At 48.3% G+C, this 18,139-nt stretch overlaps 1 pseudogene across 1 annotated transcript in view; it reads left to right on the forward strand.

Annotated features, from left to right (window-relative positions):
• LOC311149963 (serine/threonine-protein kinase mTOR-like) overlaps positions 1-18,139 on the forward strand; it is a 178,028-nt pseudogene that overhangs the window by 108,397 nt on the left and 51,492 nt on the right. The window contains exons 15-17 of the transcript in view: positions 688-765; positions 1,924-2,045; positions 8,822-8,947. The product of the transcript in view is annotated as a serine/threonine-protein kinase mTOR-like (transcript). The remainder of the gene's footprint in view (positions 1-687; positions 766-1,923; positions 2,046-8,821; positions 8,948-18,139) is intronic.

Here is an 18,139-nt window from a genome sequence, read left to right on the forward strand (position 1 = left end):
AGTTTGCGTCCCAAATTGCACCCTGTTCCCTATATAATGCACATAGGGCTCTGGTCAAAAGAAGTGCAATATATAGGAAATAGGGTGCCCTTTGGGACGCATCATTTGCTTCACTTACAACACGCTCTGGGTTCGAGTCCCTTGTCTTTACTGAGGAAATGGTCAATTTGAATTATTCTTATTCTTACTGAATGGTGGGAGTGATGGAGAGGGAAAGAGAGACTTAGAAACAGACATGTGGATGACAGATGTCAACTTCACCGATTGATACTTTACTTTTTATTGGTGTTTTATTTAAATACTGTCTGTGACTTCACTTTGCTTCTGTATAAAGCTCTACACTCTCCATTTCCCAGTTGATAACCAAAATGTGCTTTTCGTGTCTGTGTCTGTGCCGTTGTCTCTGTGTGTGTGTGTGTGTGTGTGTGTGTGTGTGTGTGTGTGTGTGTGTGTGTGTGTGTGTGTGTGTGTGTGTGTGTACCAGTGGAGGCTGCGGAGGTGAGAACGGCTCATAATAATGTCTGGAACGGGGCAAATGGAATGGCATCAAACACCAAGAAACCAATGTGCTTGATGTATTTGATACCATTCCACTGATGCCGCTCCAGTCATTACCATGAGCCCGTTCTCCCCAATTAAGGTGCCACCAACCTCCTGTGGTGTGTACCTACGTGTGTGTTATTCCAGTGCATCGACAAGGCCAGAGATCTACTGGATGCGGAGCTGACAGCCATGGCTGGAGAGAGTTACAGCAAAGCTTACGAGGTAAGAACAAAATTCTCCCCTAATGTTTCACAAGAACATTTGCAGATGTAACTAGTTGACGAAGGCTTGATGGTCGATACGCGTCCATGTGACCACTGATAATAAATCATTCGATATCATTAATATTTTATTTGCGAGTGCTGGCCGACTTTTCATACAAATTAAATATAACCAGGTACCATACATTTAAAAAAGCTTGTCATTGTCTACAATGGACATTTGAAGAAGCTAGCATCACGATGTTAAGCTAACGATCAGCATACTCTAGGACTTTGATCTATTTACTAATTGGAGCCTAGGAAGAGAGACGTGTTAGCCTGGTCCTAGATCTGTTTGTGTTGTCTAGTCACCTAGCCAATTCGTTGGCCATTGGAGCTGGAAAGACAGCACAAACAGATCAGAAACCAGGCAAGAGATGTGTAGCTGTTCACTCTACATCTATCTGAATTCCTTTATCCCTCTACTGTCTACTGCATTATATAACAAAACCTTTCAGATTCCTCTGGGCTGGAGCAAACATCATACGAGTTTATCCTATACAGATGTTCTCTGATGAAACATCAGCGTCGAGGCAGACACTGATAACAATGTTTATGAAAGAAAGAGAACTTTGCTTGGCTCACCTCACTATCAGTCAGTCTCAACAAGAGAGAATTCAAATTGAGTGTGCTTTATAGAAATGGTCAACGGAGAGAGATGCAGAAAGCCTCCACATACAGATGAAAGAGCTTATTTAGTTAGTTAGCCCTACCTAATGGGACTATGCATTGATGTGGCTTTTCCAATGCCACACTGGTGTTACACCGGGGTATACACCCAGATTCCTAACCACATGTAAGTGGTTAGTTAAGAAAGAGAACGCACCCCATCTAGATCCTGTAATACACTCTTCAACCCTCGCAGGCAGCAAGGAAGAGCAGCTAGGAGAGTTAAACAATGTTAACCATTGAGGGCCTGCTTTTGACATGTTTATGCATTTTAATGAGCCATTTGCAGTTTAACTGTACCGGCCATGTGTACTTAGACTTACATGGCTTTATCTTTGAGACAAGCATATGCCACTGACAGAATCAACCAGGTAAAATGTATGTGTAATGTTGTCCTCTTTCATATGAAGTGCTAGCAGATGAGGCTGTATAGGGATTGGGTGTTGTGCAGGCCTTGGTGTCATGTCAGATGCTGTTGGAGCTGGAGGAGGTCATCCAGTACAAGCTGGTGCCAGAGAAGAGGGACATCATCCGTTCTGGACCGTTCTTGATACCCACGGGAAACTGCTGAGCGTGCATTACAGTTCTTGACACAAACCGGTGCGCCTGGCACCTACTACCATACCCCGTTCAAAGGCACATCTTTTGTCTTGCCCATTCACAATCCATGTCAATTGTCTCAAGGAGGCTTTAAAATACTTCTTTAACTTGTCTCCTCACCTTCATTTACACTGATTGAAGTGGATTTAGCAGGTGACATCAATAAGGGATCATAGCTTTCACCTGGATTCACCTGGTCAGCCTATGTCATGGAAAGAGCACGTGTTTTGAATGTTTTATACGCTCAGTGAATATGCATGTACACACACACACACACACACACACACACACTAGCAAACAAACACACATACACAAACGTGAGAGTTGGTGCTTAAGGGAGCACGTGGAAAAGGCTAAAGCAGGTGACTGGATTGGATGATACACACACACCTCCTAAGCATAAATGTTAGGGATGACAGTCCATAGGAGAACACTTCAGTCTGAATAATGTTTCCTGTTCACTTGATGTTCCCTGCACCCTGCGAACACATCTGGACAACCTAGGACACTGTCCATTCACTTTAATAGAACCTAGTGAGGTTGGTATATGCAATCACCCTCTGCGTTGGTATATGAAATGAAATGAAACGGAGAAGTTAGACTTCGATGAACGTTTTATTTCATGCGGGAACACACAAGAGCGCATGTGCACGGGAGATCTCTTCAATCTCCTGAAACGTGATAGCTGCGAGACAACAACAGAAGAGATACTGTACGTTTCTTGCTATGCGCTGCATGTTGTTGCTGAAGTTGGCCCAATACCGCTTACTTGTTTGTTTGTTTTTAGCTCCGAGATCTCCTTACATATATTTTTTATTAGTTTTTCAGACTGGACAGCAGGTAATGTAGAGAGGGAGACAGTGAATAGGGGCCTAGACAGAAAGTGGCCGATACAGGGGTATGTGGTTCAGAGTCGAGAGCACTTCCGCTCGACCACGCTCCGGCACAGTTGAAACCATTGTTGTTGGTATTGAGGTAAAACGGACAGTTGTTTTCGCCCTATTGAGTTTTCAATTTAGGGCCCGATTCAGACTTGAGATAAGGAGACTTAACATGGACTTCAGTCAATAAAACATGGACTTAAGACCATGTTAAGTCAACTTACCTCAAGTCTGAATAGGGCCCTTACTGAGAGTATGAACTTAAGGAATCAAAACTCTGTGGGAAACGTCCTTGACTGTCCTTATTTACAGTATATTATAACTCTTGTCAAACCTAGTCCTAAACTTATGCCTCCTGACAGGCTTATTATGATTAATATGATTATTTAATCGATCATTACAGAGTTATATTGTGAACAGTCTGTTATAAGACTAAATGAAAGAGGCTTCAAAACCACAGCTCCGGAGGAAAATTAGGTAAACGGCTAAGACTTTGCAACTCAATACGAACGTCGGCCAGAAAATTACCCAAACTAAAAATATACTGGATCCATGTGCTGTGTATAGTTAGGTCCATTACTGCCGTCCTAATTGGGAATCCAAACAAACCCTTGGAGGTCTTTTTAGGCCACTGTCTGTACACGCTCAGACAGAAAACCTAAAAGTAGGAGTGGTGAGAATTACAGTATGTACTCGATGCCAATGCAAGGAAAGCAGTTCCCAACACGTGATGACTTCACTTTCAGAAGAACGGTATAAGTCATAATATGACAATGTGAGCTCAAGTCTTATTGACATACACTACCGTTCAAAAGTTTGGGGTCACTTAGAAATGTCCTTGTTTTTTAAATTTGTCCAATAAAATAACATCAAATTGATCAGAAATACAGTGTAGACAATGTTGTAAATGGCTATTGTAGCTGGAAACAGCTGATTTTTATTGGAATATCTACATAGGCGTACAGAGGCCCATTATCAGCAACCATCAGTCCTGTGTTCCAATGGCACGTTGTATTTGCTAATCCAAGTTTATCATTTTAAAAGGCTAATTGATCTTTAGAAAACTCTTTTGCAATTATGTTAGCACAGCTGAAAACTGTTGTGCTGATTAAAGAAGCAATAAAACTGGCCTTCTTGAGACTAGTTGACTATCTGAAGCATCAGCAATTGTGGGTTCGATTACAGGCTCAAAATGGCCAGAAACAAAGACCTTTCTTCTGAAACTCATCAGTCTATTCTTGTTCTGAGAAATGAAGGCTATTCCATGCGAGAAATTGCCAAGAAACGGAAGATCTCGTACAACGCTGTGTACTACTCCCTTCACAGAACAGGCAAACTGTCTCTAACCAGAATAGAAAGAGGAGTGGGAGGCCCCGGTGCACAACTGAGCAAGAGGACAAATACATTAGAGTGTCTAGTTTGAGAAACAGACGCCTCACAGGTCCTCAACTGGCAGCTTCATTAAATAGTACCCGTCTCAACGTCAACAGTGAAGAGGCGACTCCGGGATGCTGACCTTTTAGGTAGAGTTGCAAAGAAAAAGCCATATCTCAGACTGGCCAATAAAAATAAAATATTAAGATGGGCAGTCTGAGATATGGCTTTTTCTTTGCAACCCTAGTTATTAATTACACTTTGGATGGTCTATCAATACATCCAGTCACTACAAAGATACAGTGTCATGAACCCTGCATCCTGAGTCGGTTCCTGCCTGTGTTGTCATTTTTCTGCTCGGGATCTCCAGTTTCCCGAGGGTTCTGGAACGCTCCCTGCCTGGTTGCCGGGCGACGATGCTAGGCGGGAGCTCTCCTGATTACCGCACCTGCATCCCATCAGCGATCTGCACACCTGGTCCTGATCATCACCCTTTTTAGGCTCTGACCTGACATCCATTCCCTGCCGGATCGTTAGCCATGAACAGTATGTTTGTCAGTGTATCAGCCTTGGAGCTTCTAGCGTTAGTTTTGTTGTTTTGCACCTTGCTGGCTTGCTGTGTACTTACCTCCGTTTTGTTCTATCTGCAGTCACTCACCCGGAACCTTCACCCAACCCCTGCCTGGTGGTCGGCGGCTGCCGAGCCATTATTGGACCTGCCACTGAACTCCCACCAACTCATCTCCGCCGCCCGGTCTGTTCCCTGGATTATTCAGCATCGCTTTTGAATCTGTTCAATAAATACCCACCTTCGTTTCAACTCACCTTGTCCTGGTCTGCTTCTGGGTTCTGGCTTTGTAACCCGTGACATACAGGCGTCATTCCTAACTCAGTTGCCGGAGAGGAAGGGCACCACTCAGGGATTTCCTCATGAGGCCAACAGTTAGAGTTTAATGGCTGTGATAGTAGAAAACTGAGGATGGATCAACAACATTGTAATTACTCCAAAATACTAATCTAAATGACAGAGTGAAAAGAAGGAAGCATGTACAGAATACAATTATTCCAAAACATGCATCTTGTTTGCAACAAGGCACTAAAGTAAAACTGCAAGAAATGTGGAAAAGAAATTAACTGAATACAAAGCGTTATGTTTGGGACAAATCCAACACAACACATCATTGAGTACCACTCTTCTTATTTTCAAGCATGGTGGTGGCTGCATCATGTTATGGGTATGCTTGTCATCTGCAATGACTAGGGATGTATTTGTATAAAAATAAACAGAACAGAGCTAAGCACAGGCAAATTCCTAGAGGAAAACTTGGTTCAGTCTGCTTTCCAACAGACATTGAGAGACAAATTCACATTTCAGCAGGACAATAACCTAAAACACAAAGCCAAGTTGCTTACCAAAACGACATTGAATGTTCATGAGTGGCCATGTTACAGTTTTGACTTAAATCTCCTTGAGAATCTATGGCAAGACTTGAAAATAGGTGTCTAGCAATTAGTACTGAGCGATTAACCAAAATGTTGGTTCAATTATTTGAATTCCATTTCGTACATTTTTTTGCTATGAGTTCAATGTGCCATTTTTGTAGAGATAAATCGAATCAAGCCCGAACTGTGCAATGTAGTAGGGAGTTAATATATATTTTCTACTTTTATTAATTGTTTTATTCTGTGTTGTTACAGCATTCAAACCACACAATGCATAGTGCATTTAATGTCAAAACAAATAATCGAAAACAAAATCGAAAACCTAAATATTCTTTAAAATAATCGAACCGAAGCCGAACCAACCTCGAAAAGTACTAATCACTCAGCACTACTCCTACAATGATCAACAACCAACTTGACATAGCTTGAAGAAATAAATAAAAAAATGTGCAAATATTGTACAATCATTTATATTTGAGTCATTTAGCAGACACTCTTATCCAGAGCGACTTACAGTTAGTGCATACATTATTTTATTTTTCATACCCCCCGTGGGAATCGAACCCACAACCCTGGCGTTGCAAACGCCATGCTCTACCAACTGAGCTAATCCAGGTGTGCAAAGCTCTTAGAGACTTACCCAGAAAGACTCAAAGCTGTAATCGCTGCCAAAGGTGATTCTAAAATGTATTGACTCAGGGGTGGGAATATTTATGTAAATTTGATATTTCTGTATTTACTTTTCAATCAATTTTTAAAAATGTCTAAGAAAATGTTTTCACTTTGTCATTATGGGGTATTGTGTGTAGATGGGCCAGAAAAAAAACCTGTTTAATCCATTTTGAATTCAGGCTGTAATACAACAAAATGTGGAATAAATCAAGGGGTATGAATACTTTCTGAAGACACTGTAAAAAGGGCTTCATAAAATACATTACATTTTAGTCATTTAGCAGACGTTCTTATCCAGAGCGACTTACAGTTAGTGAGTGCATACATTTTCATACTGGACCCCCGTGGGAATCGAGCCCACTACCATGGCGTTGCAAGCGCCATGCTTTACCAACTGAGCTACACAGGGCCTATGAGGCTAAAGGCTTCCATGTGACAACCTGTTTGGATAATGTGCTATTTAATTTTTTGCCAATATCTGCTGCTGCACATGTTTTGTATTTTGTGGAATTGCATTAGTGCGACATTACATTTATATTTACATCATTTAGCAGACGCTCTTATCCAGAGCGACTTACAAATTGGTGCATTCAACTTATGATAGCCAGTGGGACAACACCTTTATTTTATTTATTTAATTTTATGGGGGGGTGGGGGAGGGGGGGGGGGGGGGTTGCCAGAGCAGCAAATAGCTTTGACTGGGCTGAGCGGGAACTGTGCTTCCGTAGAGGTAGGGGAGCTAGCAGGCCAGAGGTGGACGAACGTAGTGCCCTCGTTTTGGTGTAGGGTCTGATCAGAGGCTGAAGGTAAGGAGGTGCCGTTCCCCTCACAGCTCCGTAGGCAAGCACCATGGTCTTGTAGTAGATGCGAGCCTCAACTGGAAGCCAGTGGAGTGTGCGGAGGAGCGGGGTGACGTGAGAGAACTTGGGAAGGTTGAACACCAGACGGGCTGCAGCGTTCTGGATAAATTGTAGGGTTTTAATGGCACAGGCAGGGAGCCGAGCCAACAGCGAGTTGCAGTAATCCAGACGGGAGATGACAAGTGCCTGGATTAGGACCTGTGCCGCTTTCTGTGTAAGGTAGGGTCGTACTCTGCGAATGTTGTAGAGCATGAACCTGCAGGATCGGGTCACTGCTTTGATGTTAGCAGAGAACGACAGGGTGTTGTCCAGGGTCACGCCAAGGTTCTTTGCACTCTGGGAGGAGGACACAATGGAGTTGTCAACCGTGATGGCGAGATCATGGAGCGGGCAGTCCTTCCCCGGGAGGAAGAGCAGCTCTGTCTTGCCGAGGTTCAGCTTGAGGTGGTGATCCGACATCCACACTGATATGTCTGCCAGACATGAAGAGATGTGATTCGCCACCTGGTTATCAGAAGGGGGAAAGGAGAAAATGAATTGTGTGTCGTCTGCGTAGCAATGATAAGAGAGACCATGTGAGGATATGACGGAGCCAAGTGACTTGGTGTATAGAGAGAATAGGAGAGTGCCTAGAACTGAGCCCTGGGGGACACCAGTGGTGAGAGTACGTGGTGCGGAGACAGATTCTCGCCACGCCACTTGGTAGGAGTGACCTGTCGCCGGAGATGCAGCGCCGGAGATGCCCAACTCGGAGAGGGTGGAGAGGAGGATCTGATGGTTCACAGTATCAAAGGCAGCGGATAGGTCTAGAAGGATAAGAGTAGAGGAGAGAGAGTTAGCTTTAGCAGCGCGGAGAGCCTCCGTGACACAGAGAAGAGCAGTCTCAGTTGAATGACCAGTCTTGAAACCTGACTGGTTTGGATCAAGAAGGTCATTCTGAGAGAGATAGCAGGAGAGTTGGCTAGAGACGGCACGCTCAAGAGTTTTGGAGAGAAAAGAAAGAAGGGATACTGGTCTGTAGTTGTTGACATCGGAGGGATCGAGTGTAGGTTTTTTGAGGAGGGGTGCAACTCTCGCTCTCTTGAAGACGGAAAGGACATGGCCAGCGGTCAAGGATGAGTTGATGAGCGAGGTGAGGTAAGGGAGAAGGTCTCCGGAAATTGTCTAGAGAAGAGAGGAGGGGATAGGGTCAAGCGCGCAGGTTGTTGGGCAGCCGTCACAAGTCGCAAGATTTCATCTGGAGAGAGAGGGGAGAAAGAAGTCAAAGCATAGGGTAGGGCAGTGTGAGCAGGACCAGCGGTGTCATTTGACTTAATAAATGAGGATCGGATGTCGTCAACCTTCTTTTCAAAATGGTTGATGAAGTCATCCACAGAGAGGGAGGAGGGAGGGGGAGGAGGAGGAGGATTCAGCAGGGAGGAGAAGGTGGCAAAGAGCTTCCTAGGGTTAGAGGCAGAGGCTTGAAATTTAGAGTGGAATTGATTGATTGATTGATTGCTCTTTGTTTCTTTTTCTCTAGGGTTGCCAGCGGATCGTAGAGGACTGACAGAGGATCCTGATGGTTTGCTCGCTGGTCATCAACCCCCACGAGGACATGAGGACCTGGCTCAAGTACGCCAGCCTCTGTGGCAAGAGTGGACGTCTGGTGAGTTCACTAGCACAGGAACAGCTAATGGGTCAATGGCCAAATGGTTTAAAATAGGGATGCCAGTAAGGGTTATTTTTGCAACCGGTTAGCCTGCACCATTAACCAGTTATCCTTGCCAAAAAATGAGCGTATAAAATCATGACTAAATGCACTACAATGACCAGCTCACATCGTTTTATCAAGTAACGTTTTGACCAGGCCTGACAAAGACCTGGACAAAACGTTGGACTCAATAAAACAGCGGGCACATTCAATAGATATCTCTGTCATAAATGGCTATAAAACCTTACACAGTATTTGGTCATCAGGTTGTTTGGCAATGTCACGCTCTGGCTCCGGGACTTTGTATGTTGAGCCAGGGTGTGTTCGTTTCGTTGTGTTCTGTTTGGTTGGGTTGTTCTAGGTGGTTGTATTTTCTTTGTTTGAATGAGTGACTCCCAATCAGAGGTAACGAGTGTCAGCTGTTGGCTCGTTGTCTCTGATTGGGAGCCATATTTAGACTGTCTGTGTTCACCTTGTGTTTGTGGGTTTTTGTTCCGTGTTCAGTCAGTGTTACTGTGGACTTCACGATCGTGTTTTGTTTTGTACTTGTGCTTTAACTAATTAAAGTCATGTTCGTTTCACACGCTGCGCCTTGGTCCACTCCTTACCCAGACGATCGTGACAGAAAAACCCACCATAAAAGGACCAAGCAGCGTGTCCAGGAGCAGGCAGCCTGGACATGGGAGGCGCGCCGTAGAGAGGAGCAGCGGCGGCAAACGGGTCAAAGTCGGAAGGTCGAGAGGCAACCCCAAGAAATGTTTAGGGGGGGGCACAGGGCATGGACGACGTGGGTACTGGAGGTGATAAGGGAGAGGGTGAGAGTAGAGGCACGGCGATAGGAACTGTGTAGGCAGCTGAGGGAGCGGAGGGTTATGAAGAAACCCAGTCCCGCTCCTCACACCAAGCAAGTGGTGTGCGTCACCAGTCCGGTCCGGCCCGTTCCTGCTCCCCGCACTAAGTTAATGGTGCGCGTCGCCAGCCCAGCCCGGCCTGTCCCTGCTCTTCGCACCAAACCTACGGTGCGCGTCGCCAGCCCGGCCCGGCCTGTTCCTGCCACTCGCACCAAACCTACGGTGCGCGTCGCCAGCCCGGCCCGGCCTGTTCCTGCCACTCGCACCAAACCTACGGTGCGCGTCGCCAGCCCGGCCCGGCCTGTTCCTGCCACTCGCACCAAACCTACGGTGCGCGTCGCCAGCCCGGCCCGGCCTGTTCCTGCCACTCGCACCAAGCCAGGGGTGCGAGTCGCCAGCCTGGTCCAGCCTGTTCCTGCCACTCGCACCAAGCCAGGGGTGCGAGTCGTCAGCCTGGTCCAGCCCGTTCCTGCTACTCGCACCAAGCCAGGGGTGCGAGTCGTCAGCCTGGTCCAGCCCGTTCCTGCTACTCGCACCAAGCCAGGGGAGCGAGTCGTCAGCCAGGTCCGGCTCGTCGCTGCCCCACGCACCAAGCCAAGGGGGCGCATCGTCAGCCAGGTCCGGTCCGTTCCTGCCTCACGCGCCAAGCCAGGGGTGCGCGTCGTCAGTCCGGTGCCTGATCAGGTCAGCTACTCCACTACGGAGTTTGAGCAATCCGCTCCGTCTATGTCCGGTCCAGATGCAGCCAGCGGGGTCACACCGGACCGGGGGCGCTACGGGGGGATTGGGGAAGGGTGGTGGTCAAGCCCGGAGCCGGAGCCGCCTCCGAGGAGAAATGCCCACCCAGCCCTCCCCTGTTTGGGGTTTTGAGGCGCGGTCGCAGTCCGCGCCTTTAGGGGGGGGTACTGTCACGCTCTGGCTCCGGGACTTTGTATGTTGAGCCAGGGTGTGTTCGTTTCGTTGTGTTCTGTTTGGTTGGGTTGTTCTAGGTGGTTGTATTTTCTTTGTTTGAATGAGTGACTGCCAATCAGAGGTAACGAGTGTCAGCTGTTGGCTCGTTGTCTCTGATTGGGAGCCATATTTAGACTGTCTGTGTTCACCTTGTGTTTGTGGGTTTTTGTTCCGTGTTCAGTCAGTGTTACTGTGGACTTCACGATCGTGTTTTGTTTTGTACTTGTGCTTTAACTAATTAAAGTCATGTTCGTTTCACACGCTGCGCCTTGGTCCACTCCTTACCCAGACGATCGTGACAGGCAATCAGCTTGTATTTAACAAATGTACTTTCATTTGGATATAGACTTATACGTTGCTGTATCAGGTTGAGTTCAAAAGACGTTATTCATCGCCACTTGACTTCGATACAACCAGAATGGAACAAATTTGCTTAAAACAATTATTTTAAGCTTTCCTGTCAATCCAAGGGAAAATATATTATCCTGGATTTGGATACTGCCAGGAAAGCCCAACAGTCTGTTGCTTTGGTGCGAAACTGAACTCTCATTGGAACGATTGCAAATGTAACGCAACTCTCGGAAATCACGCAGTTTAGAAACCGTACCTCAAACCTGTTTAATAACAGTGATACAGTTTCTCCTCCCCGACGCCACTGTTATTGTAAGTGATTTGTCAGGAAGCTGATGTGGATGTGGTGTAGGAATCAAGCGCAGGACACAGAAGCTTCGTCTAACCAGACTTTACTTGACGAAAAAAATAACAAAACGGGCCAAACAAACCCGGAGGCGAACGATTACGCAACAGTGCGTAAAACACCAAAAATACAGAATAGCGCACGAAAACAGTGTGAACGTCTTAAACAAGCAATCGGCAAAAGGACAGCACCAAAAGACAGGCGGAACAATTACACACAACACACGACTAACAAACGAGCAACTTATAGGATACATAATTAACACTAAAAGGGAACAGGTGTACAAAGAAGACAAAACCAAACAAACATCGATAACATACAACGGTGGTAGCTAGTACTCCGGGGACGACGACCGCTGATGCCTGCCCGAGCAAGGAGGAGGAGCAGCCTCGGCCGAAACCGTGACAGTACCCCCCCCCCCTTGACGCGCGGCTCAGGAGGACGCGGAGCAGGGCGCGTGGGATGACCACGGTGGAACTCAGTCAGGAGAGACGGGTCTAAGATGTCCCTCCTCGGCACCCAGCACAGTTCCTCCGGGCCATACCATACCCCTCCCACTCCACGAGATATTGGAGACCCCCCATCCGACGTCTCGAATCCAAGATGGACCGAACTGTGTACGCCGGAGCCCCCTCGATGTCCAGTGGGGGCAGAGGAGTCTCTCCAATCTCATAGTCCTGGAGTGGACCAGCTACCACCGGCCTGAGAAGAGACACATGGAACGAGGGGTTAACGTGATAATCAATAGGCAGTTGTAACCTGTAACACACCTCGTTCAGTCTCCTCAGGACTTTAAAAGGCCCCACAAACCGCCGACCCAGCTTCTGGCAGGGCAGGCAGAGGGGTAGGTTTCTGGTCGAGAGCCAGACTCAATCTCCAGGTGCGTACACCGGCCCCTCACTGCGGTGGAGATCGGCGCTCGCCTTTGTCGACGGATGGCCCGCTGCAGCTGGACGTGTGCAGCGTTCCACGTCTCCTCCAAGCGCCACACCCACTCATCCACCGCAGGGGCCTCGATCTGGCTCTGATGCCACGGTGCCAGAACCGGCTGGTACCGTAACACACATTGGAAAGGGGTTAGGTTGGTGGAGGAGTGGCGGAGAGAGTTCTGGGCCATCTCTGCCCAGGGGACGTATCTCGCCCACTCCTCCGGCCGGCCCTGGCAATACGATCTCAGAAACCTACCCACATCCTGGTTCACACGTTCTACCTGCCCATTGCTCTCCGGGTGGTAACCCGAGGTAAGGCTCACCGAGACCCCCAAGCGCTCCATGAATGCCCTCCAGACTCTGGAGGTGAACTGGGGACCTCGATCAGACACTATATCCTCGGGTACCCCGTAGTGCCCGAAAGACGTGGGTGAATAGTGCCTCAGCGGTCTGTAGGGCAGTAGGGAGACCCGGCATTGGGAGGAGACGACAGGCCTTAGAGAACCGATCCACAACGACCAGTATAGTGGTACAACCCTGCGAGGGGGGAAGGTCTGTGACGAAATCCACCGAGAGGTGAGACCAGGGTCGTTGTGGGACGGGCAGGGGTTGTAACTTACCCCTGGGCAGGTGTCTAGGCGCCTTACACTGGGCGCACACCGAGCAAGAGGAGACATAAACCCTCACATCCCTGGCTAACGTTGGCCACCAGTACTTAGCGCTAAGACAGTGCACTGTCCGGCCAATACCAGGATGTCCAGAGGAGGGTGACGTGTGAGCCCAGTAAATCAGTCGATCCCGAACCTCGAGCGGAACGTACGTCCGACCCACAGGACACTGTGGAGGGCTAGGGTCGGTACGCAATGCCCGCTCGATTTCCGCATCGACCTCCCACACTACCGGTGCCACCAGACACGACTCCGGCAGTATGGGAGTGGGCTCAACGGACCTCTCCTCTGTGTCATACCGCCGGGACAGGGCATCTGCCTTACCGTTCTGGGACCCAGGGATGTACGTGATTTTAAATACGAACCGGGCTAGAAACATGTTCCACCGCGCCTGACGAGGGTTCAATCTCCTAGCTGCCCGGATGTACTCCAGGTTACGGTGATCAGTCAGAATGAGGAAAGGGTGTTGAGCCCCCTCAAGCCAATGCCTCCACACCTTTAGGGCCTGTACCACGGCTAACAGCTCCCTGTCCCCTACGTCATAATTTCGCTCCGCCGGGCTGAGCTTCTTAGAGTAAAAAGCACAGGGGCGGAGTTTAGGTGGCGTGCCGGACCGTTGCGATAGTACGGCCCCAATACCGGCCTCTGACGCGTCCACCTCTACCTGAAATGGTAAAGCGGGATCCGGATGCGCCAGCACCGGAGCCAACGTAAACAGGTCCTTCAGTCTCCCAAAAGCCCTGTCCGCCTCGGCTGACCACTGCAAACGCACCGGACCCCCCTTCAAAAGGGACGTTATGGGAGCTGCCACCTGTCCAAAACCCCGGATAAACCTCCGGTAGTAATTTGCAAACCCCCAAAACTGCTGCACCTCTTTAACCGTGGTTGGGGTTTGCCAATTACGCACGGCTGACACACGGTCCACCTCCATCTTCACCCCTGACGCGGACAACCGATAACCCAAAAAGGAGACCGACTCCTGGAAAAACAGACATTTCTCTGCCTTGACATACAGGTCGTGCTCCAACAGCCTCCTCAACACTCGGCGCACCAGGGCTACATGCTCGGCTCCGGTAGAAGAGTACACCAGAATGTCATCAATGTACACGACCACACCTTGCCCCTGCATGTCCCGGAAGATCTCATCCACGAAGGATTGGAAGACTGAAGGAGCATTCATCAACCCGTATGGCATGACGAGATACTCGTAATGACCCGAGGTGGTACTAAATGCTGTCTTCCATTCATCGCCCTCCCTAATGCGCACCAAGTTAAATGCGCTCCTGAGATCCAGTTTTGTGAAGAAACGCGCTCCGTGCAATGACTCCGTCATAGTCGCAATCAGAGGGAGTGGATAACTGTATTTCACAGTGATCTGATTGAGACTACGGTAATCAATGCACGGGCGCAACCCTCCATCCTTTTTCTTCACAAAAAAGAAGCTTGAGGACGCAGGGGAAGTGGAGGGCCGTATGTATCCTTGTCTCAGAGATTCGGCTATGTAAGTCTCCATAGCCCTCTTCTCCTCTTGAGACAGAGGATACACGTGGCTCCGCGGAAGCGCTGCTCCTGCCTGGAGGTCTATCGCACAATCCCCCTGTCTATGAGGAGGCAACTGCGTCGCCCTCGAATTACTGAACAGAAGTGCCAAATCCTCATACTCAGGGGGAATGTGCATTGCGGGCACCTAGACATCGCCCCTCACACTGGGCAGAGCACTCCTTGAGAGCCCTCTGTTGCCACGAAATGGAAGGATTATGGGTACTCGACCAGGGAATTCCCAGCACCACCGGATACGCAGGAGAGTCGATCAGATATAGCTGAATAGTTTCCTCATGACCCCCCTGCGTACACATCCTAAGTGGCGCTGTGACCTCCCTAATCAACCCTGATCCCAACGGATGGCTATCTAGTGCATGACCGGGAAATGGAGCGTCAACAGGAAGGAGGGGAATCCCTAACTCTAAACAAAATCTCCGATCAACAAAATTCCCAGCTGCGCCTGAATCTACTAGCGCCTTATGCTGGGAATGAGGTGCAACCTGTGGAAATCTTACAGGTATACAGAAGTGCACAACAGAGAGCTCTGGGTAAGTGGGGTGCCTACTCACCTGGAAGGGCTCCCCTGTGCGTGGCCTGTTGTCCCGTCCCCCTGGAGACCCTCCCCAGCACCTAGCCGCAGTGTGCCCTCCACGGCCACAGTTGGTGCAGGGGACGGCCCCCCTCGGGCTCCTTCTCCTCCTCTCTCTAGCGCCAGCACCCCCGAGCTCCATAGGGCTCGGCTCGGAGGTGCTGGAGATTTGGAATGGACAGCCCCCACTCGGGACGTCCACGGGTGGCCAGCAGGGTGTCAAGACGGATGGACATGTCCACCAACTGGTCGAACGTGAGGTTGGTGTCCCTGCAGGCCAACTCTCGGCGGACGTCCTCCCGTAGAATGCATCGAAAGTGGTCGATAAGGGCCCGTTCATTCCACCCTGCATCTGCCGCTAGAGTCCGGAATTCCAGGGCGAACTCCTGTGCGCTCCTCTTCCCCTGTCGGAGGTAGAATAGACGCTCCCCTGCTGCTTTCCCCTCAGGTGGATGGTCGAACACGGCCCTGAAGCGGCGGGAGAACTCTGCATAGGTGATGGTGGCGGCGTCTATCCCCCTCCATTCGGCGTTGGCCCACTCCAACGCCTTGCCGGTGAGACAGGAGATGAGGGCGGAAACGCTCTCGTGTCCCGAGGGCACCGGGTGTACGGTGGCCAGGTAGAGCTCCACCTGCAGGAGGGACCCCTGACACCCGGCAGCTGTGCCGTCATACGCCCTCGGGAGCGAGAGCCGAATCCCACTGGATTCCGGAGCTTGGATGGGAGGACTGACCGTCGGTGGTGGTAAGGTAGGTGGAGGTGTGGGTACCCCTCTGGTCTCCCATCGGTGTAGAGTGTTTATCACGTCCTGCAGGGCGGTCCCGAGTTGATGGATCCTATCGTCCTGCCCGCGGACGCGCTCCTCCAAAGACTCGGGCGCTGCTGCTGCTCCTGCTGACTCCATTAGAGGGTGTGTAATTTTGTCAGGAAGCTGATGTGGATGTGGTGTAGGAATCAAGCGCAGGACACAGAAGCTTCGTCTAACCAGACTTTACTAGAAACGGGCCAAACAAACCCGGAGGCGAACGATTATGCAACAGTGCGTAAAACACCAAAAATACAGAATAGCGCACGGAAACAGTGCGAACGTCTTAAACAAGCAATCGGCAAAAGGACAGCACCAAAAGACAGGCGGAACAATTACACACAACACACGACTAACAAACGAGCAACTTATAGGATACATAATTAACACTAAAAGGGAACAGGTGTACAAAGAAGACAAAACCAAACAAACATCGATAACATACAACGGTGGAAGCTAGTACTCCGGGGAAGACGACCGCCGAAGCCTGCCCGAGCAAGGAGAAGGAGCAGCCTCGGCCGAAACCGTGACATGATTATAGCGGATTGCAGGCAGCCAACCTGCTTTCCACTTGCAACATAAAATAATTTCAGAACGTTCAGGTATGATGTCAGAGAGAGAGTCACAGCTGTTTTCGCTCAATGGAGTGAACATCAAATCAAATTTTAAAATGTGTATTGGTCGCATACACAGTTTAACAAATGTTATAGCAGGTGCAGCGAAATGTTTATGTCACTAGCTCCTAATAATGCAGTAAAATGTCAAACAGGTACACAAATAATAATCATAATAAAAATAAAAACAGAAAGAACAACAAGAAATCAAGAAATGTCTGAATGAATCCAATTAACAACCCAAATAGCACTGTAACAGTAATCCATATGTAATCTATACGTATCTACACCTGATGAATTAACACAAGATACACTAGGAATGACATGTACAGCCATATATATATTAGTGAGCTCAAGAATACAGTATATAAATAAATATGCACTGTGTATAAACAGTGTAACTAAAATGCAATGTACAGTAGTAGAAATATTAGAATGAGCTATGTTGAGAATACATTATATAAATACACAGTACAAAACCCCATAGCAAAATGAATAGAATTGCAGGAAATTAGCTTACGGACCTGAGTACGGAATATGAATTATATATATGTATGTGAATGGTGTATATATAAATTATGGACTGTATGTGAATAGAAAATGCATGTATAGTAGTGGTTATATAGGATGAGCCATGACTAGAATACAGTATATACAGTGAGGGAAAAAAGTATTTGATCCCCTGCTGATTTTGTACGTTTGCCCACTGACAAAGACATGATCAGTCTATAATTTTAATGGTAGGTTTATTTGAACAGTGAGAGACAGAATAACAACACAAAAATCCAGAAAAACGCATGTCAAAAATGTTATAAATTGATTTGCATTTTAATGAGGGAAATAAGTATTTGACCCCTCTGTAAAACATGACTTAGTACTTGGTGGCAAAACCCTTGTTGGCAATCACAGAGGTCAGACGTTTCTTGTAGTTGGCCACCAGGTTTGCACACATCTCAGGAGGGATTTTGTCCCACTCCTCTTTGCAGATCTTCTCCAAGTCATTAAGGTTTCGAGGCTGACGTTTGGCAACTCGAACCTTCAGCTCCCGCCACAAATTTTCTATGGAATTAAGGTCTGGAGACTGGCTAGGCCACTCCAGGACCTTAATGTGCTTCTTCTTGAGCAACTCCTTTGTTGCCTTGGCCGTGTGTTTTGGGTCATTGTCATGCTGGAATACACATCCACGACCCATTTTCAATGCCCTGGCTGAGGGAAGGAGGTTCTCACCCAAGATTTGACGGTACATGGCCCCGTCCATCGTCCCTTTGATGCGGTGAAGTTGTCCTGTCCACTTAGCAGAAAAACACCCCCTAAGCATAATGTTTCCACCTCCATGTTTGACGGTGGGGATGGTGTTCTTGGGTTCATAGGCAGCATTCCTCCTCCTCCAAACACGGCGAGTTGAGTTGATGCCAAAGAGCTCGATTTTGGTCTCATCTGACCACAACACTTTCACCCAGTTCTCCTCTGAATCATTCAGATGTTCATTGGCAAACTTCA

This window comes from Coregonus lavaretus (assembly GCF_964263955.1).
Source record: "Coregonus lavaretus genome assembly, chromosome: 22".
NCBI lineage: Eukaryota > Metazoa > Chordata > Actinopteri > Salmoniformes > Salmonidae > Coregonus > Coregonus lavaretus.